Source organism: Papio anubis, chromosome 13, assembly GCF_008728515.1.
Source record: "Papio anubis isolate 15944 chromosome 13, Panubis1.0, whole genome shotgun sequence".
Taxonomy (NCBI): domain Eukaryota; kingdom Metazoa; phylum Chordata; class Mammalia; order Primates; family Cercopithecidae; genus Papio; species Papio anubis.
In genome coordinates, this window is record NC_044988.1 from 37,824,433 (window position 1) to 37,852,256 (window position 27,824).

The window sequence follows — 27,824 nt, forward strand, 5'->3', positions numbered from 1 at the left end:
AGAATAAATGCTTGAGATGGATACCCCATCTACCCTGATGTGATTATTATGCATTATATGCCTGTAAAAACTATCTCATGAACTTCATAAATATATATATCTACTATGTGTCTACAAAAATTAAAAATTTTAAAAAAAAATCTCTTTCTGAAAAAAATAACACAGATTTTGAGGCCAGAACTCTTCTAAATTCTTTTTCTATTTATGTTTACATAATTTATATTGTGATGGTTTCAAGTTCATTAACCTTTTCTTCTGTAACACCTTGTTGGCTATTAACTCACCTTCTCTAATTTTCACCTGAGACATTGTAGTTTTTTTATCTCAAGAGCTCCAATCTGGGTTTTTAAATATTTGCATGTCACTGCTTACTTTTTAAAACATAAAGGAGCACAGCACTTTTTTAAACATAAAGAAGTATAGTTAAAAACCTCAAGCAGAAGAATTGCTTGAGGCCAAGAGTTCAAGACCAGACTGGGCAAAATAGTGAGACCCCATCTCTACAAAAAATTGAAAAATTAGCTTGGTGTAGTGGTGCATGCCTGTGGTCCCAGCTACTTGGGAGGCTGAGGCAGGAGGATCACTGGAGCCCAGGAGTTTGAGGATGTAGTTAGCTATGATTACGCCACTGCAATCCAGCCTGGGCAATAGAGCGAGATCTTGTCTCTAAAAAAAAGTAATAATAAAAATAGTTTTTAAGAAACTTATTTAATGTTCTTGTCTGCTAACTCTAACATCTGTGTCAATTCTGAGTCAGTTTCAATTGGTTGATTTGTTTTCTCATAATTATGAGTATAATTTTTCTGCTTCCTTCTATATCTGGTAATTTTTTATTAGATACTAGACACTGTTAATTTTATTTTGGGGGTGCTAGATATTTTTGTGTCCCTATAAATATTCTTGCTTTTTGTTCTGGGATTCAGTTAAGATTCTTGGAAACATTTTGATAACTTTAGGCCTTGTATTTAAGATTCTTTAGTTAGGACTCAGCTTAGGGTTTAACCTAACGTCAATTTTTCCCCATTTCTGAAGCAAAACCCTTCTGAGTACTCTACTGAATGGCCTATGAATTATAGCTCTATGAATTATGGAGCTTTCCTCTCTGGTGGGTGGGAGTACGTAGTATTCCCAGCCTTGTGCAAGCTCCAGAGATTGTTTCCTTCAGTCTTTTTGAGTGGTTCTTTCCCCAGCCTTGGGTAGTTTGTTCACATGCATTTGCTGGTCAGCACTCTCTTGAGTATCAACCAGACAGGAAGCCTCTGTAGATCTCCAGAGCTCTTTCTGTTAGTTATCTGTCCTGGTACTATGTCCTGCAGACTCCAGCTGTCTTAGCCTCCCCAGACACTCGGCCCCATCTTCCCAGCTCAGGGGTCTGCCAAGTTTCAACTGATCTCCTCTCTTTAAACCCTAGAAACTCTTTCCAGGCAGTAAGCTGAGGCAATCATGGCCCTCACTTGTGGGTTTCTCATCACTCAGAGGGCACTGTACTTCAGGACCTGAAGTCCCATGTCTTGAGGACCATTGTTTCATGTGTTTTATCCGTTTTATGACTTGTTTCAGGCAGGAGAATAAATTGGTCCCTATCCCACTTGCTCAAGGCTGAAGTCAGAATTATCTTTTCATAACAAAAATCTGATAATGTAAATCCCCTGCTTAAAACACTTCATTGAATTCCCATCATTAAAATAAATTCCAAGCTCTTTACATTGATTTAGAAATTGACTTCATAATTTAAATCTTGTCTACTTTGCTAGCTAATCTTGTCACTTGTTTACAATAACTATGATTCAAAATAAAATAATTGCAGTTTCAAATATACAAAATATTATTTCATTACACTTGCATATGCTGTTTGCTTTGTCTAGAACTCTCTTTCCTGCCCTGGCTACTGAGAAACTTTTATTCGTTCATGAGTGATCAACACAAATGTAATGTCTGTGAAGCTTTCCTTACATGACACGCTTCCAGCTACCTTCTCCCTCTCTCCTGACTCCTATCCAAAGAGGAGTTAGGCAGCCCTCCTCAAGGCGCAAAGGAGCCATCTATTATCCAATCTCCTGTTATGGCACCCATTACTTTGTACCACGGCTATTTATGTAAACATCTATTTCCCCACCTTGGACAAGCTCCTCAGATATGTATTCTCATTTGTAAAATGGGGATAATACAGGGTGTCAAAAAGTTGGGGCACAGGATAAATGTATCTTAACTGGCATGATAGTTGCATTTTCAGCCAATATGCTCAATTTGGTTTCCTTCAACTTACTGGATACCATTTTTAGATAGCATACAAGAAATTGGATTCAATTGCTAATTTGAATAACATATTATTTAATAAAAACACTACAGAGAAAATCCTAAAACATGAAAGAACTCAGTGCCTTCAGAAAGGCAGAAGATTACAGATTACAGGATAGAGCTGACAAGATGAAGATGAAGAAAAAACAGGGAGCTTTGGAGACTTTGTAAAGGATTTTATAACCTAACATAAATGCAACAATGTTGCACACGCATAACCAAAATGCATGTGAAAATTAACTTTTTTCTTTTTCTTTTTTTTTTTTTCTGAGACGGAGTTTTGCTCTTGTTGCCCAGGCTGGAGTGCAATGGTGCGATCTCAGCCCACTGCAAACTCCGCCTTCCAGGTTCAAGCAATTCTCCTGCCTCAGCCTCCTGAGTAGCTGGGATTACAGGCATGTGCCACCAGGCCCAGCTAATTTTGTATTTTTAGTAGAGATGGGTTTCTCCATGTTGGTCAGGCTGGTCTCAAACTCCTCACCTCAGGTGATCCCCCCACCTTGGCCTCCCAAAGTGCTGGGATTACAGGCGTGAGCCACTGCACCCAGCCCTGAAAAGTAACTTTAAAGGGAGAAAACATATTAGAGGTTAGCAATAATTCAAATATTGATTACGAAGATACTTCATTATATGGTGGCATATTTTCAATTGAAAATACAGTGAATGTAAAGGTAAAATTAAAGTCTCTACCACCCTGTACTAGGGATGGTGAATAGAAGGGAACAATTTTTGATTCTGTGTCACTGCCAAATAACAACCAACAAATCTCCATTAATTGCTATGTCCAGTGATGCCTTAAGTGAAGCAGATACATCTTTGGAATGAATTTTGAATCAATTAATTGTATTGGTATTTAAAATACATCATTTAAAAAAAGTCTCATACTTCAGAGCAAACAGCAGAAGGTGAGGCATAATTTTTAAAAACAACGTTTCAGGGGGCCCTTTTTTTCTGATACAGTCTGTTTAAGCTTTGTTTACTTTCTCAGCAAGAATAAAGGCCCGGGGCAGCATTTAATTAAAATGTTGCCTACGCTTTCATGCTTCCTGAGGCAGTAAGACTGGGGACACTGATGTAGTCTTCTTGCAGTGGACTAGGAAATAAACAAGGATGGATAAGTTTGAACTCTCTGCATAATATGTAGAGCAAAGTCATATCCCTGGAAAGGCCAAAATTAGGTGAGATGTGATACATAACAGGTATGGAATATACTAATGCTTTGGATTGGGAGCAAAAAAATTGGACAGGCCTTAGCCACATGTACTTTCTATTATCTCAAATATTATTTTTTATAATTTCAACTTTTATTTTAGAGTCAAGGGGTGCATGTGCAGGTTTACTGCATGGGCATTTTGCATGATGTTGTGTTATCTCAATTATAAACCACTAATTTCTAAGATCCAATAACCCAGCTGGGTATGGTGGCTCACACCTGTAATCCCAGCACTTTGGGAGGCCAAGGCAGGAGGATTACTTGAGCTCAGGAGTTCAAGACCAGCCTGGGCAACATAGTGAGGCCAAGTCTCTATAAACAATAAAATTTAAAAATGGAAAAAAATAAAAAATAAAAAAGATGCAATAATCTGCAGGAATGAAGAATAATGGTATCAGTGATGTAAACTACTATTCACACGAACAGCTTGATGTTTCATTTAGGCTGGGCGAGTCCTAAATCCTAGCAGTAGGTAAAGTTCATGCAGAGTAAATCAAAAAATGCTTTGAAACCATGAGTTAAAATAAAAAAGAAATGAAGATTTGATTTGGTGGTGCTTCATTTTCTTTGATTTTCAAAAGCAGACAGTAACAAATGTTCATAGGGACTATCACAGAATTTCCTTGGTTCAATAACTGGAAATAATTATAGGTCCCAGGATGGAAGAATAGAAGGACTGCACCGATTTTGGGACAGTGAAAAAGTGAGATTGAACCCTGCACAAGGCATACAACCGTACTAAGGCTCAGTTTGCCGTGGGTAAAACGGGATGTTGCCAAAGTTAAACTAGACACCTCAAGAGTAGGCATTTTTGTTTTCATTTTTGAGACAGTGTCTTACTTACATGGCCCAGGCTGGAGTGCAGTGGTGCGATCTGGGCTCACTGCAGTCTCAATCTTCCAGGGTCAGGTGATCCTGATACTTAGCCTCCCAAGTAGCTGGGACTACAGGTGCACACCACAATGCCCAGTTAAGTTTTTGTTAGTAAAGATGAGATTTTGTCAAGTTGCCCAGGCCAGTCTCGAACTCCTGGACTCAAGTGATCTGCTGGCCTCCCAAAGTGCTGTGATTACAGGAATGAGCCACTGCACCCAGCCTAAGAACAAGCATTTACTAAAATGAAAGCAATGATGGGGGTGATCCAATGGGCTCTGTAAGATTATTTTAGCAGCAGTATGAGTGATAGCCACAAAACAGGACATTTGAGAGGCAGGGATTCCATTTAGAAACAAATACATTTAAATTTTTAGAATAAGCTTTTCTCTTTAAGTCCTACCCTTTAAAAATATGTGTATAATATATAAATATAATATATATAATATATAATTATATAATACATTTGTATAATATATAAATATATTCTGCTTATACATATTTTTTTCTTTTTTTGACATGGTCTTACTCTGTCACCCAGGCTGGAGTGCAGTGGCAGGATCACGGCTCACTGCTGCCTCGACCTCCTAGCCTCAAGAGATCTTCCACCTCAGCCTCCCTGGAACTATAGATGCATGCCACTGCGCCTAAGTTTTTGTTGTTGTTTTTTAGAGATGGGGCTCTTACTATGTTGCCCAGGCTGATCTTGAACTCCTGGGCTCAAGTGATACTCCCGCTTCCACCTCCCAAAGAGTAAATTATCATTTAAGCTTTTTTGTTAAACTAGTATGCCTAAGAATGAAATTTAAACAGAGATATTACCCAACTGGTTGACAAATTAACATATGTCTTTTATATTTCCTTCTGGAAAAAAGAATCAGCATAAAGAAAAATGACATCAATGTAAACAGTAGTAGTTAAGAGCAAGACATTTTTTACATAATTTTGAAAGTAGTTGCCATACCTCCTTCCTCAAAATATAAAGACAATTTTGTGGATTATGTTTTCTGTGAAAGGAAATTTCACAATCCAGGAAAGACTTTAGAGCTAGTGCATTTGTTTTTTAAGATACCTAAAACTGTCCTGAGAATGTGTATCCCATTTTGAGTGAGTCAGACATTAATTTTTGTAAGTCAATCCAACACTTAGCAATCTTAAATAAATGACACATCTATAAACACGCAGTGGTATGAAGGTCAGTGGTAAAAGAGAGCTGGTCATACATTAAATTGTATTGAAATCCTTATTTACGGCACTTCCTGATTTATGTAGTCCTATATTCATTTTACCAAAGATATGATCCTATGGGACCCAATTTTAATGACTGGAGTAAAGCATAGTGTTTACCTGTCCTTTTTTTTTTTTTTTTTTTTTTTGAGACGGAGTCTCGCTCTGTCGCCCAGACTGGAGTGCAGTGGCGCGATCTCGGCTCACTGCAACCTCCGCTACCTCTCATTTTTTATCAAACTGTAGTTTCACATAAAATCCTTCCTACAACCCACCATGAAAAAAATCCTCCATACAACAGAAGAAATTTTGGGGTCCATCCTGAGGTATTTATTAACTGATCCACAGACGGTCTTCCAGAACAACGCTTTCAAAACAAAATACAATGTCTAGGATTGGTTACTTGCTTACTCAGTAGTAGTTCAGATGTGGGCTCTCAGATTTGAAACTACTGTTGTTCTGTGGTAATATATTACATTTCCATCTGAAAGGTTCATGCTGCTTTTTACTGTTTAGGTGATTTTGTGTCATATATATGTATGTATGCATTCTAATTTAAAGCCAGCGTGATAGCCCTAGGCTAGACAATTTAAACTAATTGGCAAATTGTAACATTTCACTACAATGAGCCAAAATTAGTAATAAAGATTATTCCCTTCTTAAAACTTGAGATAATTTGCCTTTTTATCATATTTTTGAGACATCAAAGTTCCTTTCTTCTTTGATTTATCTTAGGCCTCAAGTCTTGTCTTTTGCCCGGCCAATATCTGTTGTATTCCTGATGGCTCAGCCTCTTCTGACTTCTGAGAAGTTCTCGCTACCTCTGGATAACAGAGCGACAGTGTCTGGACAGATTACTAGCTGCAAATCTGCCCAACACTGAAACTGACTTCATGTTGCAAGACTACTGGTGTCTTTTTGCTCTCATTCTTGTGCTAGGTCCTGGGCCATGACTTCCAAGCTCCATAGGACCAATTCTGCTTTGTTCAGGAAAGCACCTTCTACTGCCTAAGAGATGTGGGATTCCACTGTTTACTTAAGCCCTTTTCTACTGGAAGCAGTAAGGAGATCTGCTTAGAAAGATCAGTAATACTGAAACTAGGTGGCCATGGAGTGTTTTCCAGTTGTCTATTCTGAGACTGTGGCTACAATACTCAAATGCTCTGAGCTTCAGTTTTATCGCATAAAAATGGAAATAATATAATACAGAGCCCATAGGGTTGGTCAATGGAATCAATGAAGTAACACAGGTAAATAATTTACCACACTGCTCAACACATGGTAAAAGGTGTTTTATCACCACCAACAAGAAAATTACTTTTCAAGAGCAGTGTAAAAAGCAACACAATGATTCTTTATGATATTTTTACTCTAAATTATGTAAAAGCGTATTTAAGATCCACTCTGAAAAGTAAAGGTCAAGGAGAAAAAGAAGGTGGAGGAAATGTTGAGGCAAGGCTTGGGCTAAAGACAGGAGATGAGAGGAGAACTAGTCCCTTTATACCCTGATGGAAAGACAGTACACCCCCAGCAGAAGGCTGACAGAAACATAACAGCAGGGAGACAGACAGACAGAGCGAATAATGTAAAGAACAACAAGAATCTCTTAAGCAAAACACAATATGAAGCCATTTTAATTCATTCTCCCTTTCCAGTTCTTTTCTTTTTGGAACCTCTTCTACCATTAACCAAGGCAATCAAGTACTTACCCAGCCGCTCCTTTGGAGACAAAAACATCTCTCAGTTATCCGTCAACCTTTTCAACTTCACATGTCATGGGTTGGGCGGGGTGGGGGGGCGGGGCTTCAAAGAAAAGTAATGTGTCTTCCCAGGATTGAGTTTCCATCTTATTTTTATCCCTCCAATCATTAGAAATAATGTAAAGCTAGCATTCACTACCAAAGACTGTCATACATACTATTACAACTACGAATAATATTACCAAGGCCCACTCTCTCTCTCTAATTCTCCTATCCCCCCTCCTCTCTCCCTCACACACACAGAGCCAGAGATGCCACTATCTCCTCAGCCATTTCGAGCTTTCCTTTTAATCAGCACAGTAAACAAGCTTCTATGCCTCAGGCTGGAGTTCCACAAACTCAGCCAAATCCTGGGGTTTTGTGAATGCTGCAGTCAGCAGGGCCCAAGAAGGCATATTTGCTCACACATTATGTCGAGGTTTTTTTTTTCGGTCCTAAGGATACTCCTTGGACTATGGGTATGATCAACAAGAGAAGTCATTTATCTCACAAAGACTCTAATTCCATTGGATTTTGATTAGCTGTGGTAACCAGGTGAACTGAATAATTACTGTTACTAACTATAATATTCTCTACATCTTACTGTACAATGTAACATCAAAATTCTAGTGAGAGAAAAGTTAAAGTGTCAAACGTTCAAAGTCATAAGCCCTCAGTGCTCCAGTTCTGAGAATATCTGTAAAATATCTCCCTTCTGGGGAAAAACTAAGAATAGCATTTTCCAAATAAATGGAAATAAAACTACTCTAAATTCACCAGACAGATCATAATTATTGACACAAAATTATAAAGTATAATACTTGGTGTTCAGTAAAAATTCTAGATAATTATTCCACCACACAGGATTAGGCCATTTATTCAAGAGGTTCTCATCTGATAAATTTAGGAACGCTTACCAATCCATCCCGTTTCCCCGAGAGCAGGTGTAAACATGTAAAAATATTCCTTAAATACCAATTCTGAGCTCAACCTTGTGCTAGGCACGGTACACACAATAGCCAAGAATTTGAACGTTGTTCCTAGACTCAGGTTTCTAATCTAATCAGGAGCCTCCTGAGTGGTTTGAGACAACATAATGTTTTCCTCAGACACGGAGGGATTAATTTTGCAACACTGGGAGAAGGAGGTACTGGAGAAGTCTAACAAAAAACGTCCATGGTAGTTTCTGCCAAGCCAAGGCTCTTTTATTCTCTCTGTGAGGTACCTAAAGCAACCCCAGAACCAGGCTCTCAGTGTGTGGTGTGTGTCAGTCAGTAGGATGAAAAACTAGACTCAGGCAAGGCCTGAGAATCGACCTCATGTGAACATGAATTATCATGCATGACCTTCAAGGCCAAGAAATATTCTATCCTCAAAATCCTGAGATAAGTAAAGAAACAAATAAGTCATCCTTAAACCCCAGTTTATAGATGCCAGAAAAGGAAGGAGATTGTGCCAAAAATAATCTCGGAAGTGGTTGGATGTGTATCAATTATGGAGGTACATTTGCTTACAGTATCGCCAGTGCTTCCTTCTGCACATCACAGATTTGCTATTGATCAGCTGTGGTCAGATATTGTAAGTATAAATTAACCTGCTCCAGTGAAAAATACCCAGGGGAGCTATTACAGTCTGAAGAAATCTTCTCTTTAGGTTTAACTGTAATTACAAGTAGAATTCAATAGGAGGATGGGGGATGGTTAGCTCCAATTACACCAACCACTTTCCCCCCCCCCCCAGTCCCTGATTAAAAGATTCTGCGGTTTATGACCAGCAAAAGGCTTTGCCTTGGTACAACTCAAGACTGAAGGAATGATACAAGAAAGAGAATTTATCATCGGCAGGGGGCAATCAGCAGTCCAGAGGTGCACTGTTTATCTAAAGAATCTTAAGAGTCAGGGGGCTGCTCTTAAAATGACTTTGGCAACTCCTCCAGAAGGCTTAAAAGCTGTCTCTGAAGCCTGTGGGGTGGTATCCATTTTAATCCATTTGAGTTAAAATTACCAGTTCCAAGGAACATACCCTTAAGAGATAAAAGGTAGTAAGGGAAAGAAGAAAGACACAGTCAGGGGACCTGTGTCCTAGCTAAGGAAAAGATATGTCGAAAGATTTACTGTAAACAGAAGGCAAGTTTTAAAGTAAGAGTACAACTCATTAGTATAGGAAAACAGGAAAAAAGCATTATCCAAAGCACTAAAATAAAGAAATAGTCAAACTCTATCATTTTCTAAGCTTTTAAAGGTCACATGGAGCACTATGTTAATATTTTGCAATAATGGACTCTGGGGCAGTGCTTTAATGAAATGAATTCCAAGGCTCTCTGAATCTTAATCAGACTGTGCAGGGGATGTGGGAAGGTCAGGCTGACAAGCAAATGAGGCAAACTATACTTCCATATTACAAGGAGTACCTTTTCCCAAAACAAGTGTAGTGTCTTGCCTATATTTAAGATCCTAGTAACTTCTCACATTGCGAAAGGCCCTTCCACGCCACTCCATATGCCTAACAGGCCAGCAAGCGGGTCAGCTCACGGTTCATCCGTAAGACATTCTAGTAAGTCAGTTTAAAAGTGTGGTGCTTGCACTGGACATCCTCCATTTCCTTTTTTTATTTTTTAAATGGATAAAAATTGTATATATGTTATGTATATTATATATGTATATTATGTATACATAACATTTTATGTTTATGGTATAAAACATACCATTATGTTTATGGTATAAAATTGCATATGTGTACATATACAAAATACATATGTACATATTGTGGAATGGATCAAGCTAATAAAATATCTATGCTTCACTTTTTTGCAGTGAAAATATTTAAAATCTACTCTTTTAGCAATTTTCAAGTTTATAATAGATTGTTATTAACTGTAGTCAACTTTTTTATATTGAAAATATTCAGCCGGGCGCGGTGGCTCAAGCCTGTAATCCCAGCACTTTGGGAGGCCGAGATGGGCGGATCACGAGGTCAGGAGATCGAGACCATCCTGGCTAACACGGTGAAACCCCGTCTCTATTAAGAAATACAAAAAACTAGCTGGGCGAGGTGGCGGGCGCCTGTAGTCCCAGCTACTCGGGAGGCTGAGGCCGGAGAATGGCGTGAACCCGGGAGGCGGAGCTTGCAGTGAGCTGAGATCCGGCCACTGCACTCCAGCCTGGGCGACAGAGCAAAAAAGAGAACCGCTACAAAAAAAAAAAAAAAAAAAAAAAAAAAAAAGAAAATATTCAAAATTGACTCTTTTAGCAATTTTCAAGTTTACAATACCTTGTTATTAACTGTAGTCACCATGTTGTGCAATACATCTCCTGAGCTTATTCCTCCTATCTGTCATTTTATATCCTCAATTTCTTTTCATCATATGGCTAAAACAAATGCAAAATACCCTTTTCAAGGTAAATGGAAAGGCAACCCTCAACCTATTTCAGTGCTGAGACACTCATGAAAACAGAAACACTTTACACTTCTTTTTTTTTTTTTTTTTTTTTTTTGAGACAGTCTTGCCCTGTTGCCCAGGCTAGAGTACAGTGGCACGATCTCGGCTCAATGCAACCTCCACCTCCCAGGTTTAAGCGATTCTCCTGCCTCAGTCTCCAGAGTAGCTGGGATTACAGGTGCACACCACCACACCTAATTTTTGTATTTTTAGTAGAGATAGGGTTTCACCATGTTAGTGAGGCTGGTCTCGAACTCCTGACCTCATGATCTGCCCATCTTGGCCCCCACAAAGTGCTGGGATTACAGGCGTGAGCCACCACGCCCAGCCTACACTTCTTTTTCATGTGAAATTCCATAGTCTAAGCAGCCAGAAAAGCACCAAATAGATAAGCAATGATATTTTATCTTAAAATAGGTTTCTTCTCTACCCTTGCAGTTTTTCTCCATCCAACTAAATGTTACCCATTCCTCAAGACTCAATTTCAGTTTTGTTTTGTTTTGTTTTGTTTTGTTTTGTTTTTTGAGATGGAGTCTGGCTCTGTCACCCAGGCTGGAGTGCAGAGGCCGGATCTCAGCTCACTGCAAGCTCCGCCTCCCGGGTTTACGTCATTCTCCTGCCTCAGCCTCCCAAGTAGCTGGGACTACAGGTGCCTGCCACCTCGCCCGGCTAGTTTTTTGTATTTTTTAGTAGAGACGGGGTTTCACCGGGTTAGCCAGGATGGTCTCAATCTCCTGACCTCGTGATCCGCCCGCCTCGGCCTCCCAAAGTGCTGGGATTACAGGCTTGAGCCATTACGCCCGGCCTAATTTCAGTTTTAAATTCAACAACCCACCACAAGAAGGTCAAGCAAATTACAGCATATCAACATGACCAGAGTATTAAACATGAAAATGCCATATATGAATCATAACGAAGAATGGAAATTTTCATAAAGAAATCCATTTTCAAGTCAGAACAAAAACAAGTTCAAAATGATTGTAATTATATCAAAAAGTTGTACATTGACATTCACAAGTGAATGAATAATGACATAATAGAGCACAATGTTTGAGTTATTAATTCCCCACAAAGTTAAAGACTTTCCCTAGTATTAGTAACTTTCTGTATATCATAAGGTAACTGGCGTTTCCTACTCAAATTCAACTGAAAAGTATGAAGTCATTACTGTTTATTTTGCTACATGATGGATGTTGTATTAAAGTTTTATATGTATTCTTTCATTTTATCCTCAAGGGATTCTCTGGAGTAAATACTATTACTTAACACCGTTTGCAGATAAAAAAGCCCAGGCCTGCTTAAGTTACATAACTTGTCTATGGTGACATTGTGACAGAAGTAGGAATTTAGTCTCACCGTACCCTAGACATTTGAACACACTACCTCAAGGTGAAGCCCATTGGTGCTTGGGAGTGGCCACTGCTTTGGTTTCCTAGATTGTTAAGATGACAAATGGCTCAGTTCCATTTCAATATTGCGGTACTGGTCTGATGGCTGGATTCTACTGTCAGAGGATTTTCAACTGCATTTTATTCCTCTACAAATTCCCAGATAGAGCAGGAGGGCAGGTAAAGAAGACATATTACCCTCCAAAAAGGAAAAATAAAAAACTTGAGCATCAAGACACTCAATATTTATGTTACCCCTTCAGTGCTATGCATCCTAACACAAAGTTTTTATTTTACTCACACGTCCTGCTGCCTTGGTAATTCACAAAAGGGTTGCATGCCTGACCTCTAATGATAATTCGTCATATATCCTAACGCTTTCTTATTAGAGCTGTGAAACAATGAATTAGCAACAAATCCCCCACTCTTTGCCCCTTCAGCCCTTGGAGTTTAACTCCTCTCACATTACAGTATTTATTGAATTTCCCAGCCAAACGGTGTTCTGCTCCATAAAATTCTGACAAGTGGACTCTGCCAAGCTAATAATGGCTTCATTCTGCTGAAATAAACTTATTTCACTGCGGCAAACAAAACGACATGACCTGGAAAGGTTATTTTTAACTGGGTAATGACTCAGTCCCAACCAAGCATTTCTCTCAAGGTTCCCAGTTTTAAATAAATTTCATTTCTTAAATATAAATGCGTGCTATTATGTGTGTTCTTGTCTGTCAATCTTTCACAATGAAGTAAACGCAGATATTTTCATTGCTTAAGGTGTATGATTCTTTATTCAATAACTTGGATGGCTTATCAAACTATTCCCAAGGATCCTGGCATAGAGAAGCCAGCCAGAGAACTTAAAAGACAAGACTGCATCAAGAAGCAAAATCCCTTTAAACAGAATCTGGTTTTTATTGCATTTTTCTTTTAATTAAACAGCATCAGAACCTTTTCAATTCGGCAAAACTTTTAAGAGTATGCCTCTGAGAAAGAGCTCTTATCTCGTGTTTTTAAAGCGTGAATAAATTTTGCTAAGTTCGCTTAGCCCGCTTACCAAATAAAGATATGCCAAGACAAATTTCTCTACATCCACATTAGTTAACATCCCCCCCATATCTTAAACTCTCCATACCAAAAATGTCTGCTACTAAAAAGTTCCATATCTTACAGTTATCATTCACATCTCTTCAGCTTGCACTGCAAGCCCCTCAAAAACAAACAAATGAACAAACAGAAACAACTGCCATGATCAGGTCAAATTTTTCTTCAAGTTTCAAATGATCAGGGACTCCGAGAGCACCATTACAACAGCTGGGATCTTGTATCAACATGCTGCACCCTGCCAGTCCTGCCTTCTGAGACTAATAAAAGAGAAAACCCTTGACAGCTAACAGCTGGGCTCCTTATGAAGCTGTTCAATAGAAACAACAAGGCCTCCCACAGCCCACCAAAAATCAGGACTTGCTGTATAGACACAAATATGCACAAGAAAAGAAATTTGGTAAGAGGGAACACATATTTAAAAGAGACTGAAACAAGGAGATGATGAAGAGTAACAGGGGAAAAAAACACTAATCAATGAAAGAGAAACCCAATCACACCGGCATAACTATTGAAGACGTTAAGAGTTAGTGCAAAAGGAATTACGCATGGTTTTAATCTGGCTGGAGTAGGTGACTTGTATTACACACGATTAGCTATAAAGGCAAGAGAACAAGAACCTTTTCTGTAAATACACATAGTCATGGTTCTGTCCAAACCACAATAAGAAATCCTGAATATCCTTCTGATGACCTATACTGCATATTCACACTTGCAGTAAAAGAAACTGATGTGAATCTCCTTACTATTGCTTCCTGCCAAGCCCTCTGCCTCCATATTAAAGATCATCAGCTGGGCTGTGGCTACCAGCTACAACTCCCCAGTCGAAGCCATGTCACAGAATTATGGCCAATCGGCTTAACAAAGTGCAAAAATAAAAGCACACTGAAGTTACATAAAACTACCGTGGATAAACAAGGAGTGGTTATGCTGGCCACTGAGTAAAAATATCTGTAATTCCTTCAAGTTCAGTAAGTTAAAGTAAAGCTTCAAACTACGGTAGTTGAGGTTATCGTCAATATAAAGACAATACAAACAGAAACTAGCAAAAGCATAAGGAACACAAAAACTCTCCTATAATGTATTACAGATGGTTTTTTAAAGTTTCTATGGCTACTAGTAAGGAAACAAAAGCAAAATCTTTTTCTTGCACAACGTGTATTTCAGATGGCACAACAGAATCACTTCTAATTGCTACAGATAGGTCACAAACACCAGACAGGCAGTCTGAGAAGCCGCTAATTTGTAGAGTGTGTGTGTGTGTGTGTGTCTGTGTGTGTGCGTGTGTACCTCATACACATTGTTCACCACTAGTGGCAATTCAGATACTGACCCAGAATATGAACAAGGTAGGGTGGGAGGGATTCAGCATTACTCTGGCAAATGGCCATGGCACCATTCATAAATTAACGACTCAGAGATAATTGAACTGGTTCCTGTGTTAAGTATGAGTTTCATTTTGTTAAACAGTCAACACTGAAATAGTTTTAATCCCGTAAATTCAACTTAAACAATTACTGAAGTGTGTTCAATGCCACGGTTATTTCTATTTTTGCAGGTATTAGGCACTATGTTTTGAAATTTGTTCCAGGCAGACAAAAAAGGAGAAGTTTGGAGTTCTTTTTTTTTTTTTTTTTTTTTTTTGAGACGAGTCTCGCTCTGTCACCCAGCCTGAAGTGCAGTGGCTCCATCCCACTTCACTGCAACCTCTGCTTCCCGGGTTCAAAAGATTCTCCCACCTCAGTCTCCTGAGTAGCTGGGATTACAGGCGCCCACCACCACGCCCGGCTAATTTTTATATTTTTAGTAGAAACGGGGTTTCACCGTGTTGGCGAGGGTAGTCTGGAATTCCTGACCTCAGGTGATCCACCCGTCTCAGCGTCCTAAAGTGCTGAGATTACAGGCGTAAGCCACCGCACCCAGGCAAAAAGTTTGGAGTTCTATACCTGAATCCTCAGGAAAAAAAGGTGGGGGGGCAGAGGTGAGGGGTGTATTTTCATTAATAAAAAGAAAATGATTCCCAGAGCGTGAACCCATAATCTATTTTACGTATCTCCACCTAAGGAAATGTTTATTTCAACTATGATACCTAGGTATCTACTGAGGAAATACAAAGCATGGTGGGAAAACTATTTATTTAGAGACAGGGTCTCACTCTGCTGCCCAGGCTGCAGTGTAGTGGCAGCTGGGACTACAGGTGCGCACCACCACACCCAGCTAATATTTTCTTTTTTTTTTTGTAGACACAGTCTCACGATGTTGCCCAGGTTGGTCTCAAACTCCTGAGCTCAAGCAATCCTCCTGTCTCAGCTTCCCAAAGTGCTAGAATTATAGACATGAGCCACCACACTTGACCTATATTAAACAGCCCAGAACTTACACATTCCTATTGCTATTGTATCCTTTTCCATAGTTACCTTGGGAAGCTAGATACTCAGGCTGCTTACGTAGAATTTTCTAGCAACACTTTCAACACACAACTTTTAGCTTTACTCAGCTTATAGTTACTCTACTTGAGCAACAGCAATATGGAGTCAAAGTAATATTATTTCTCCAATATTAAAAATGGGTACTAACCCCCTAAACATCCCTTATTTTTGAAGATGACTATTCCCTGCCCTTCATCTTAAAATTTTTTACCTTCTCATTTTCCCCCAGTTGACATGTATAATTTGTGCCTTTTTCTAGTCTATTAATGTCTAGGACAGGGGTGTAAACAATAATCTATATTGGTTTTAAAAAAAAGATATTGAATAAAGCCTAGATCCATCTGGATCTCTCTCAATCCCCCTGGAAAGATATCTGAAATATCTAAAGTTGAAGATGGTAGAGAAGAGGAGCAGGAGAGACTGGAGGGGAGTGGTGTGGAGATGACAGGAGGGGAAGGAAGGAGAGATGGGACAGGACAGGAAGACAGGAGAGAGGTCCCTATTAGGTCTCATAAGGAAAGAAACATGTCTTTCCCGACATCTTTGCAAGTATGTCTACTTACTCACCCTTTATGTCATGACTGCCCCAGCAGCACAACTCATGCTGCCTCTACCCCAGTCATCTTCCAACTGAATGATGGATACTCTTGCTTATTATAACTTCAACCTTTAGAAAGGAAGCATTTTGCATCCTAGTTATCACAAGCCCCCTTTTTTTTTTTTAACTCATTGTTAACCCTATCTGCAAGTGGTATTTACATTTAAAAGGTGTTTTTTGCTAACTTTGAGAAGTAAAAGATTTGCTAACTTTGAGAAATAAATGAATCCAGTTCAGTTACTGTCTTTCGTGAAAATCTTCCATTACATCAAAATAAGGGAGAATTTTTTTTTCTTAATAACAGGATGTATCGAAAACATTCTGTGCTTGATCACATCTGTTATTCTGCATTCAAAATTCAAAATTCATTTAGGACAACTAAATTAAGAAAGCAAAAAAATGGTTATGAGTAGCCATGGCCATAATGGAAAAACATAGCCAAATGTTTTTGGTTCATACAAGATGATTTTTTTCTTTTCTTTTTTTTTGAGATGGAGTTTCGCTCTTGTTGCCCAGGCTGGAGTGCAACGGCGCAATCTCGGCTCACCGCAACCTCCGCCTCTCAGGTTCAAGCCATTCTCCTGCCTCAGCCTCCCAAGTAGCTGGGATTACAGGTGCTCACCACCACACCCAGCTAATTTTGTATTTTTAGTAGAGACAGGGTTTCTCCATGTTGGTCAGGCTGGTCTCAAATTCCCGACCTCTGTTGATCTGCCCACCTCAGCCTCCCAAAGTGCTGGGATTACAGGCGTGAGCCACTGCACCCGGCCAAGATGATGTTTTTTAACTTAGCCTAAAAATGTTTCCCTTAAAATCAGCAAAGGAAAAGTCATGGAGGAAAATCAAAACAAACACCTACACCGATGACATTTCTTATCATTCAAATTAACCATAACTCTTTTCAAGTGCAAAATCAAATTTCGAATATCAGGAAAAATAGCCCAAGTCAATCCCATTGCTTCCAATCCACTTTTGGAGAATAGAATTCATTTATCGACCAATTGTTTAATTGTTTACTCAGGAATTGATGCAATGTGCAGTACAACTTTGGAAGTTTATGCAAATTTAATCCAGTACAGGCAAGATGTCTTATATATTATGATGTTCTTATATCACCAATTTAATGTTTACTGGACCTTATCAATGTCACATTACTTTACATAAAAATAACTTTAGCTATATATGCATCACAGTTCACAGCTAAAACAGACACAGGACTGAGTCATTTCAATTATTATAAGAAGCAGTACTGTAAGAGGCCACTAAGAAGCATTTGCATAGAGGAAGCCAATTGACTTCCTGAAGGATGACTCCAAAGGCGTCACCAAAGATGCCATTTTATGGGCTCAGTTAGAGGTTATATGAGTAAAGGCACCCCGAGACACCGATTATACCTAACGCTTCTGTTAATGAATTGTTTTTTCAGCATTTGGCCCAAAAGTTCTCTCTTCTCATCTGCCACATTTTGCAGCAGAAGCCACCATAGCTGATTGGCACAGAGGTGGTTTTCTGACCCTAAATGTGTCAACGAAAATGTGGGACACAAATGGAAACAGATTTCCTTCAGTAGTTGGATATATGATATGTAAAGCTCCGGAACTATTAGTAGCCATAATTCCCACTGACCTGCTCTGAAGAAAAACGTATGAATTGATGTACACATAGCAGTAGAATTTCAATGTATTCCTAAGGCTGCATCCTGCCTTAACGTTCTGTGACCCATATTAGCACTCCTGTCTTCTTTGATGTTTGTTTGTTTTTAGCTAGTTCAAGTTTTAATTCCGTTATTGTCAATGTAAATGCCGCTGGGCATTTAAGACGTGGTTTAGAAACACTAGAGCAATTTTTTAAACTGCTGGTAGCTTATTATTGAGGGGTAAAAGAATCAATTTAATGAGTTACAATCAGAAACATCTTTAAAAAAAAAAAAAACAGAATAGCATAGAATTGGCATCCCATATCGGGTGGGGGTGGAATTCAACCCCTGTCTTACACTATACCCAAAAATAAATTTCAGGTGGATTAAAGACTTAAATGTGAAAATTAACACTATACAACATTTAGAAAAGACTACAGCATATCTTTGAATCTGGAGGGTAGAAAACAGTTCTTAAACAAGACACAAAAAGAACCATATGGAAATGATAAATTCCACCATACCTTCTAATACACTACACAATACTATACAGCTTACTTTCATTGTGTTTATTATTTATTTACTTGCTTTTTTTTTTTTTTTTTGAGACAGGGTCTCACTGGGTCACTCAGGCTGAACTGCAATGGTGCCATCATCATTCACGGCAGCCTCAAACTCTTGGGCTCACGCAATCCTCCCGCCTTGGCCTCCTGAATAGCTGGGACCATAGGCACGTGCCACCACACCTAATTTTTTTTTTTTTATTTTTTGTAGAGACAGGATCTCACTACATTGCCCAGACTGGTCTCCAACTCCTGACCTGAAGTGATCCTTCTGCCTCTGCCTTCCAATGCATTAGGATTACAGGTGTGAGCCACTGCACTTGGCTTCATTTCTAAAAAACAAAATAAATTTATTATTTATCGTACATTGTCTTTCTTGTCCAATAAAGTGTTAGCCTCAGGAGAGTAGGGAATCTTGTCTGTTTTTTGTTTTATTTTGTGTTTTTGAGACGGAGTCTCGCTCGGTTGTCCAGGCTGGAGTGCAGGGTGCGATCTTAGCTCACTGTAACCGCTGCCTCCCAAGTTCAAGCAATTCTCCTGCCTCAGCCTCCCGAGTAGCTGGGACAACAGGTGCCTGCATCTGTTTTATTCATAGATACATCTACAATGCTCTGTACATAATAGATGATCAATTAATACTTGTTAAGCATGTATGAATATCTAAGCATACTTTAGTCACAAGAGAAAACATATTTTTTAGTGTGGATTGAGGTTAAAAGGTTGCAAAATATTACAATGGATACCTACAATTTGTATATTTGGTTAGTACGTAGGGAAAGGGAAAAAAAGGGGGTAGTAGCAAAATAGAAATGTTATACTTTATTCTATAGACCTAGACTATCCAAAGCTATTTAAATTAATTTAAAATTAAAAGCAAAAATTCAGTCCCTTAGTCTCACTATCCACATTTAAAGTACTCAGTCCAGCTACTATACTGGACAAAACAGAAGATACAGAATGCTTTTTTTATTGAGGAAAGTGCTAGTGGGCAGTGCTGCTATAGCCAATAAAAGACTCACACCATATTTGAAGCTGGCGAATATTGAGATTACATCAGGGTTTTTAAGGCAACTGGCATCTATGGAGAGAGTGAACTAAAGGCAGAAGAAAGTAGAATCCTCAAAGAGGCCAATTACATGGAAATTAAAATGGTAAACATGAGAAAGAGTGACAAAGGATGTAGAAAGAATAGAATGCAGAGGAGAAGACAACCTTTTTTTTCTTTTTTCTTTTTCTTTTTGAGATGGAGTCTCACTCTGTTGCTCAGGCTGGAGTACAGTGGCGTGATCTCGGCTCACTGCAACCTCCACCTCCCGGGTTCAAGCGATTCTCCTGCCTCAGTCTTCTGAGTAGCCAGGATTACAGGCACGCACCATCACGCACAGTTAATTTTTGTATTTTTAGTAGAGACACGGTTTCACCACGTTGGTCAGGCTGGTCTCAAATTCCTGACCTCGTGATCTGTCTGCCTTGGCCTCCCAAAGTGCTGGGATTACAGGCGTGAGCCACTGCGCTGCCCAGCCTTCTTCTTTTATTTTATTTTATTTTATTTTATTTTTTTATTTTATTTTGAGACAGAGTCCTGCTCTGTCTCCCAGCCTATAGTTCAATAGGGCCATCTCGGCTCACTGCAACCTCTGTCTCCCAGATTCAAGCGATTCTGGAGGAGAGAAATTTAAAGGAATTTCAGAGTTATATCATCAGGGTTTGTGGACTGAACATGAGATTTGAGGGGAAAGAAAGGAATGTGAGATGACTGAGGATGCTGACTGGCTAACTAGGTGACTGGTGAAGAGAAGTCATTTTCAGTGGATGGATACTAGACAGGCTAAACGCTCTTTTGACCCAGGTGTTTTAACTTAGGGAACATTTCAAAATGATCAAGTCAAAATGCGGAAAAAAAATGTGTTTTAAGGCCAGGGAATGCCTGCAATGGACAGCCAGACCTTCATCCCTTCCCTGACACAAGTCTCAGATAAAAGGTAGAGTGAAGGTCAGGGGCTGAGTAGGTAATGAAGCAAGAAATATGTGAGAATTATGACGGAATGTGTGAAATTATCTGTCACAATCATTTCTTAAGGGTAGAAACAAAGCTGAAATTGTTCGTTTTTAGACAACATCAAAATGACCTCGTCGAGTAACTATCAATATAGCATGTATATGCAGAGGGTAGATTGAGGGGAATGCATTTGGCCTTGGACACATGAATTTGAAGTACTTACGACTCCACTTGGTAAATTGTCTCCAGTCACCTATTGTACTACAGAGATTGTTACTTTGATTCTAAAAGTAAGAAGATGGCTCCACAAATTGGATGCTGAAAGTCATGCATAGGGGAAATGAGTTCCAGAACATACGCATTAAAAATGATAATAAATGCAGTCACTTTCTAGATTCTAGTTTATACTGAACCAAGGTCAGTGGCTTATGGAAATACTAATGGCTACCTTAGCTGTCCTTTTCTAATGGGCGGCAGAAGCATTTATAATGGAGGTGAGCATTCAGTTCCATTTTTGAGGAAGACAATGAGGAAGTATCAGTGCTGAAGACTGAAATCTAGCTTTTGGACTACTGACTTAAATTCTTTGGATTTTACTCAAATCTGCCCCAGCTGAGAAGAGGGGCGTGTTACAGCCTTTTCATTGTTGTTTAATCCTTTAAAAATGAAATTATAGATCTTGAAGATATATTTAAGCACACATTTTGTGAGCAATTAAATTTAACCATTGATAAAAGGAGGCGCAAAATCCTCTGCTACAGGTAGAGACCTGTAGTCTTTGCTCATAAAGGACACACTTTCCTTTTCTGCCCCCTCTTTTTTCCTTTTCTCCATTTCTCTCCCTCTTTTTTCTTTCCCCTTATTAACGCTAAAAAGTAATATGTTTTTAAATCAACCCCCACAGGTAGAGCCATTTCACATTTACAAAATGTTCTCACATCCATCATTTAAGATATTTACATTTCAAGGGATCAGTAGGAAAAGTGGTACAATGCCCCTGCTGTCAATGAGAAAACTCAAGCTCAAGAAGCTGGCAACCTATGTAAGGACCTGTGGTGCTTTAGCGGCAAACAGATGACTCCTACCTGGGTAGCCAGCCTCCTGGCTGGCCCTCAATTATCCCTGCTTCCAACCATGCACATATTGTCTGTAGCCCTGTCATTGTAACAGGGTTACTGCATACCATACGATGATGGTATGTTACTTCTACAATTAGGTTATCAGCAGCTTCTATCTTTGGCTCTTATTCTCTCTTTCTTTGATCACTCATTGTGGAATAAGCCAGCTACCATGTGAGCAGTCCAATGGTGGAACTCAACTGATAAGGAATTGAAGGTTCCTTGGTCTAAAATGGAAATAGGAATGCTGGTCAACACACTTCCATCTTGGAAAAAGATCCTCCAGCCCCAGTCAAACCTTCAGATGACTACAGACCCATCTAACATTCTGATTGCAGCTTCATGAGAGACTGAGCCAGAACCACACAGATTCCTGACCCTCAGAAACTATGAGATAATAAGTATACACTGTTGTAAGCTGCCAGATTTGGGATAATTTGTCATAAAGCAATAAATATGACACCTCTCACTCTGAGTCCAGTGCTCTTCCTACTCTACACAGTTTCACCTGCATTCAGAACAGTTTTGTTTGCAGAGGTTTGCCAAATAACCACAATATTCTGTTAGACATCATTTTTAAAAAAACAGACAAGATTGACAACATTTGTGCATGTAATTTAAAATAATGCAGGTGCTTTATTTGGATATTAGAACAGGAAAAAAAAAAAAAACCTATACTGAAAGTGTGCTATAGATACACTATGTATCTAGGTTTGTATTTTTGAATTCATTTATAAATCCATAACCACCTGTCTAAAATCAGTCTCAAAATTGAAGACTATCAGAGGAAGAGGTCTGACTGGATTCACTTTTACCCAAAGGAGAATTACCACAAGCTGAAGAAGTTCTTCAATTCCCTGCAGCACAGCTGTGATATTAATATAGAGTACTAGGAAACTAAAGAAACGTCTTACTTGACTGCAGTTGTCACATTATCATGCATTACAGTGCAGCAGCCTGAATCAAAGAGATATGCAAAATTCACCAAGGACAGCAGCAATGCATTTTTCCCCCCTGTATTTGTGGAAAGACATCAGGAAAAGGAAGGCAAGTATGAATGCAAAAACATCTGCTCCCTAAACTCATTTAAAAAATATCACTGCAAAAAATAAATGTGAATCATCTATAGTGTATAGCAGATGGAAGTGCAATATGTTTAACTTAAGGCAAAAAGGGGATGCAACTGAAGAACCAGAGGATACGGAAATAAAATAATACTTAAGCCCATTTTACATAATGCTGCCCATTAGGTTACACTCTGGTAAAATGTGTAGAAAATCATCTTTTATCTATATCACACTACTTTGAAAGAATTCCAAATAATTACAGTAGACTCTCTAGTGGCATTTACAATCACACTCTCTAGTGACATTTACATTCACAGAAGCCAATTTTCTTTTTTTAGACAGGGTCTCATTATGGTACCAAGGCTGGACTTGAACTCCTGGGCTCAGGTGATCCTCCTGCCTTAGCCTCCCAAGTAGCAGGAGCTACAGGCATGTGTCATGGCCCCCAGCAGAAGTCAAATTTGAGGGCAGCAACGTAACCCTAAAATGAGAAATAAATTATAGAGTTGTCTTGGTTTCAAAGCGATTTTAACTTCACTGACTTGCCTTAGAGGAACTTAACAAGAAAGAGCAAACCGAGGAACAAGTTATTTTAGATAACTGCAGCAACAATGCAATGACTCAGGATTTGGGGAAAAATTACATATGAACTTATGATCATGAAAAAAAAATCATCAAATAGTCTGAATGCCTTTGGATAAATGGTCAATGAGTGACAGTATACAAAGGAACATAAGTCAATTTTTTGTACTGCTGATTAATTATTTGAAACCCAATTTTAAAACAAAGTTGTTTATCTTCTTGGCATGCACTTACGTTTCGTGAATTCATAACATCTCTTAGCCTCAAAAATGGAACCTTTTCAAATCTTCAGCATTCATTTAAAGGTTTCATTTTAATTTATTGGGCACTACCAAAATGGGAAAACATTAGTATCATCCATCCCTATGTTTATTTTATATGAAGAAAAAAAAATTTTTTTGAGATGAGTCTCACTCTGTCACCCAGGCTGGAGTGCAATGGCACAATCTCGGCTCATTGCAACCTCCGCCTCCCAGGTTCAAACAATTCTCCTGCCTCAGCCTCCTGAGTAGCTGGGATCACAGGCACCTACTACCACTCCCAGCTTTTTCTATTTTTAGTAGAGACAGGGTTTCACCATGTTGGCCAGGCTGATCTCGAACTCCTGACCTCAGGCGATTCGCCCACCTCGGCCTCCCAAAGTGGTGGGATTACAAGTGTGACCCAGCACGCCCAGCCAATGAAAAAATGAAATAGCCTACTTAGGCATTACACAACAGAAAGTATGATGGATTTTTAATTTCACACACTGGATACCACCAGCAATACCAGGGTCACTGGACTGATAGATGAAAACTTTTGGGTTGTGGAGACGGAGTAACAGCAATCAATGTATCATTTAACAGTATCTCAGTAATATTTTAATCATAGCCCATGTAAGAATAGATTGCAACGTCCTTTTAGGACAGTCCAAAAATTGTAGAGTTAGAAAATTACTACAAAGTCTCATTTATGAAGGGGAAATGCATAAAATTCTAAAGTCAAAGTTATCTAAAGCAATCTATGCTACTATTCACTATGTAACATATAAGATCTAGAGGAGGTTATTTGTTAATGTACTCTCATTTTGAAAAATAAGCTCAAACAAAACGCATAAAAGTATGCACCAAGTCGCATGTTTAAAAAAAAATAAATAAAAGGCCCTTTTTACCTTGTATAGTTACATTACAGAGCAAAGTTCTTTTGACTTCAGTGAGAAAACATTTCTGAAGAAATTAAGTGCCAAATGATAAAACATGATGACCACAAAGGCAGGTTTAGGTTTATAATAAAAACATATCCAGTTAAGCCTTTCCAAATAATCTATGCATACTGTCGGTAGCCAAAGCAGAAAATGCCATAGGCCAACAGATGTTTAGGAATATATATGTTTATCTATATCTGTATGTTTAAAAACTTAACAGATGAAGGGATAGAGATGAACTGCCCTGATTCTTAATTGCCAAGTTTTAAGTACATTTTCATTATATTGGAATCTAATATTTCAAATTTCCTTGGGGGGGGGGGGTTAAACATTTAAATATATAAAACTGAACAGTATTCTCTAATAGGGGCTAGTGGAAGCCTGTGAAACATTTGACCTTCGCCATTAATACAAAATGTTCTTCAGTGGGCTGACATTGGGATGTAAGAACAGTCCCACTAAATTACGTTTATCAGCAGCTTAGAGTAAGTGAGTATTGCACAGCCTATGATACTTATCAGTCATCAGAGTACTTGTGACTATCAAGTAGAAATATGGAATTTAACTGTCTCTCTCCTCCCAGTATTTAATTTCTTAAAAACTCTGCAGTTATCTATGGCTTTTTGATTTGGATGACAGTAACTTAACAGCCATAACTTATCACATCAAATCATCACGTGCCTGATAATCATGGCTTTGAAAATGAGTACAATTTCTATTTTATTCGCGTAATAGATTTATGTAGGAGACCAAACACAGAAGCTGTGATCTTCTGGTTGAGAAATTCAAATTTCCTTAATCCAGAATTATGCCAAGTGCCCATATTTATTTTCTAGAAAATAAAGGATAACAAACACTTTCATTGGTAAACTCAAACATCGCTGGAACTTGAAAGAGCTTTCTAAATAATTAAATATAAAATTCAATTCAAATTACATTCAGAGTATTTTCTGTGTTAAAATTTTTGGGTTTTTTTTAGTTTATGGAATTGAATAACCCAAGTAAAATATTTCTGTAATCTCTTAGCTACTATAATGTTAGATTAATTGGAACAGTCCATTCCCCAACCATTTGGGATAAACTGAAAATTGCCGTAACGTGATACGCCTTACTATTAGTATATACTCAAGAGACTTAGAGCACACAAGATTTGATCATGTTATAAAATAAATTCAAGCTACAGTGTTACAGTTCTTTTCGAATTTGTCTAGCAGGCTTTCTAGTTTTTGCCAGAAAGCCCCCCACCCAATGAAAAATAAATAAAATAAAGTAAAATCAAGCTACAAATGAACGTAAATCCTCATAAGATTGTCTTATGGTTAAGAGATTTACTCCCAGTTCTTCTCACCATAACTATAATGTACAATAATACGAAAAGCTCATTTAAAGTCATGAATTCCAAACTCTTCCACCATCAATTCATTTTCCAAAGCTATCAAATAAATACATTGCTTAACTTTGATTTGTTTATTCGGTGCCAACACACAGAATCTTGATGATATGCAAAAAGGATGGCTAAGCTATATATGATGCAGTTAGGAAAAGTCCTTTCTGCACCATCACACACTATGAAGATTGCCTCGTCCTTGAGATCCCTTACCACAGGGTTCTATCTTGCTTATCAAACGTCCCACTACCCAGCAAAATCTCTCTGAAACTATCTCAAACACTACCATATCTGTGAAGCTCTATCTCATCCACCAACTACATGTGATTTTCCTCTCACTGACCTCACAAGAAGCAAAAGCTGAACCATTTATCCCACTATGCTTTGTATGGAAGATATTTGCATATTTGTCTTTGGCTCTCTGTTGGACTCCGAGGTCCTTGAGAGTAGAGAATGTGTCTTCTCATATTTATATTTATTCACTTTAGTGTCTAGAACAGTACAGACTCTCAGAAAATAAATCTAGCAGAATCTTTTTTTTTTCCATTTTTAGAGAGTCTTGATATGTCACCCAAGCTCTCTGCAGCCTTGAAGTCCTGGACTCAAGCAATCCTTTGACCTGAACCTTAACAGAATCTATCTTACAAGACAAATGGCAACTTGACTCAAAGCTCCAAGTCTCATGCTGGTCTTACATGGAATTCTACCCTTTATGCTTTATAGAATGGAATTCTCTCCTCTTTTACTTCATTATATGATAATTAGAATATTTTATGTGACTAAGTATAGATCTATGAATCAAATTTTCATTTTTCTTCTTTGGTGTCTCTTTTCCCAATCAAATCTTAATACATTAGAATTTTAAATAAAATAACTAAACAACCTAATCATGTAGGGTAAATCCTAGGATCATTAAGTCCAGTTCTCCAGAAACTCTTTAAGAAATAATCAAGATAAAAAATCACTTGAAAAATTTTTCACGGTTTAAATCATACCAAAGTGCCATCCTACCATTCCCTGTGCCAAGAATGCAGATAATACTGTTTTCAAACAGGGATTATTTAGAGAATGGAAAACCAAACAATTCTGGGTTTGCTGGCCTAAGCATAGTAAATCAGCAGAGAAGTTCTGATATTTACTAACAGGAAAAAGATTATAAATGGAAGATGTTTAAATCTAACAAAATCATTCTGAATCATCTTTAATAAAGAATAGCTTCCTGTTGCATTCGAAAGCTAGCATAGCATATCGTCTAAAAGCTGTGACTTTTTTACTCATCCATTCATTTAACAAATGTTTATTAAGCACCTACTCTATGTTAAGTGTTGATCATGGGAGTTGTAATTCTGCAGTTCATACAAGAAAGCTGTGCTTTCTTAAAGTTTACAGGTAGTTAAATACATTTAATCTGCAATACTGGCTCCTACTAGTGCTTCGGTGATCATATATAATAAATAAAGTTATTTTAGTCACAGACTTCTCATTGATATAAATTTACAATGAACTATAAGTCAAAGTATCTAGGTCCTAGTCTCATTTCTGTAGTTCTGTAGTTTACTTCTCACAGAAGTCACAACAACAACTCAGAGCCTCGCTTTCACACGTACAGCTTGAATGCGTAAGTCCAGCCTGCTTTCCTTACAGGGTTATTACGAGGATTAATAAAAAGATCCAATAAAAAGTGAAAATGCACTGGGCATATTTTTAGATACTATATTAATTTCACATGCATGGCTTTATTTAATAGTAATTATAGTCCTATGGTACTATAATAAAATACTCCTTATCTACATGTCAGAGTCCACAGTTATCTGTAAGAAACATCTCTTTCAAATTTGTCTGTTTTAAAATAAATGCACATATTTATTTACACAGATAATTATCACCAGTACTCTGGTAGCAATCACGTCCCAGTTCATTGTCCTTAAAGGTTTCCTCAAGGAACCCTAGTGCAGATAATGCTAGAAAGTGTTTCAGTTTTGTT

General features: G+C 38.3%; 1 protein-coding gene and 1 non-coding gene across 48 annotated transcripts in view; one reads left to right on the top strand and one right to left on the bottom strand.

The window, feature by feature from the left end:
* The window catches only part of PTPRD (protein tyrosine phosphatase receptor type D), a 2,329,646-nt gene that overhangs the window by 461,918 nt on the left and 1,839,904 nt on the right, over positions 1-27,824 (bottom strand). The gene's annotated exons all lie outside the window — the stretch shown is intronic.
* On the top strand, positions 25,634-25,695 carry LOC116270139. The gene has a single exon (XR_004178072.1). It is a non-coding gene; the product is annotated as a U7 small nuclear RNA (small nuclear RNA).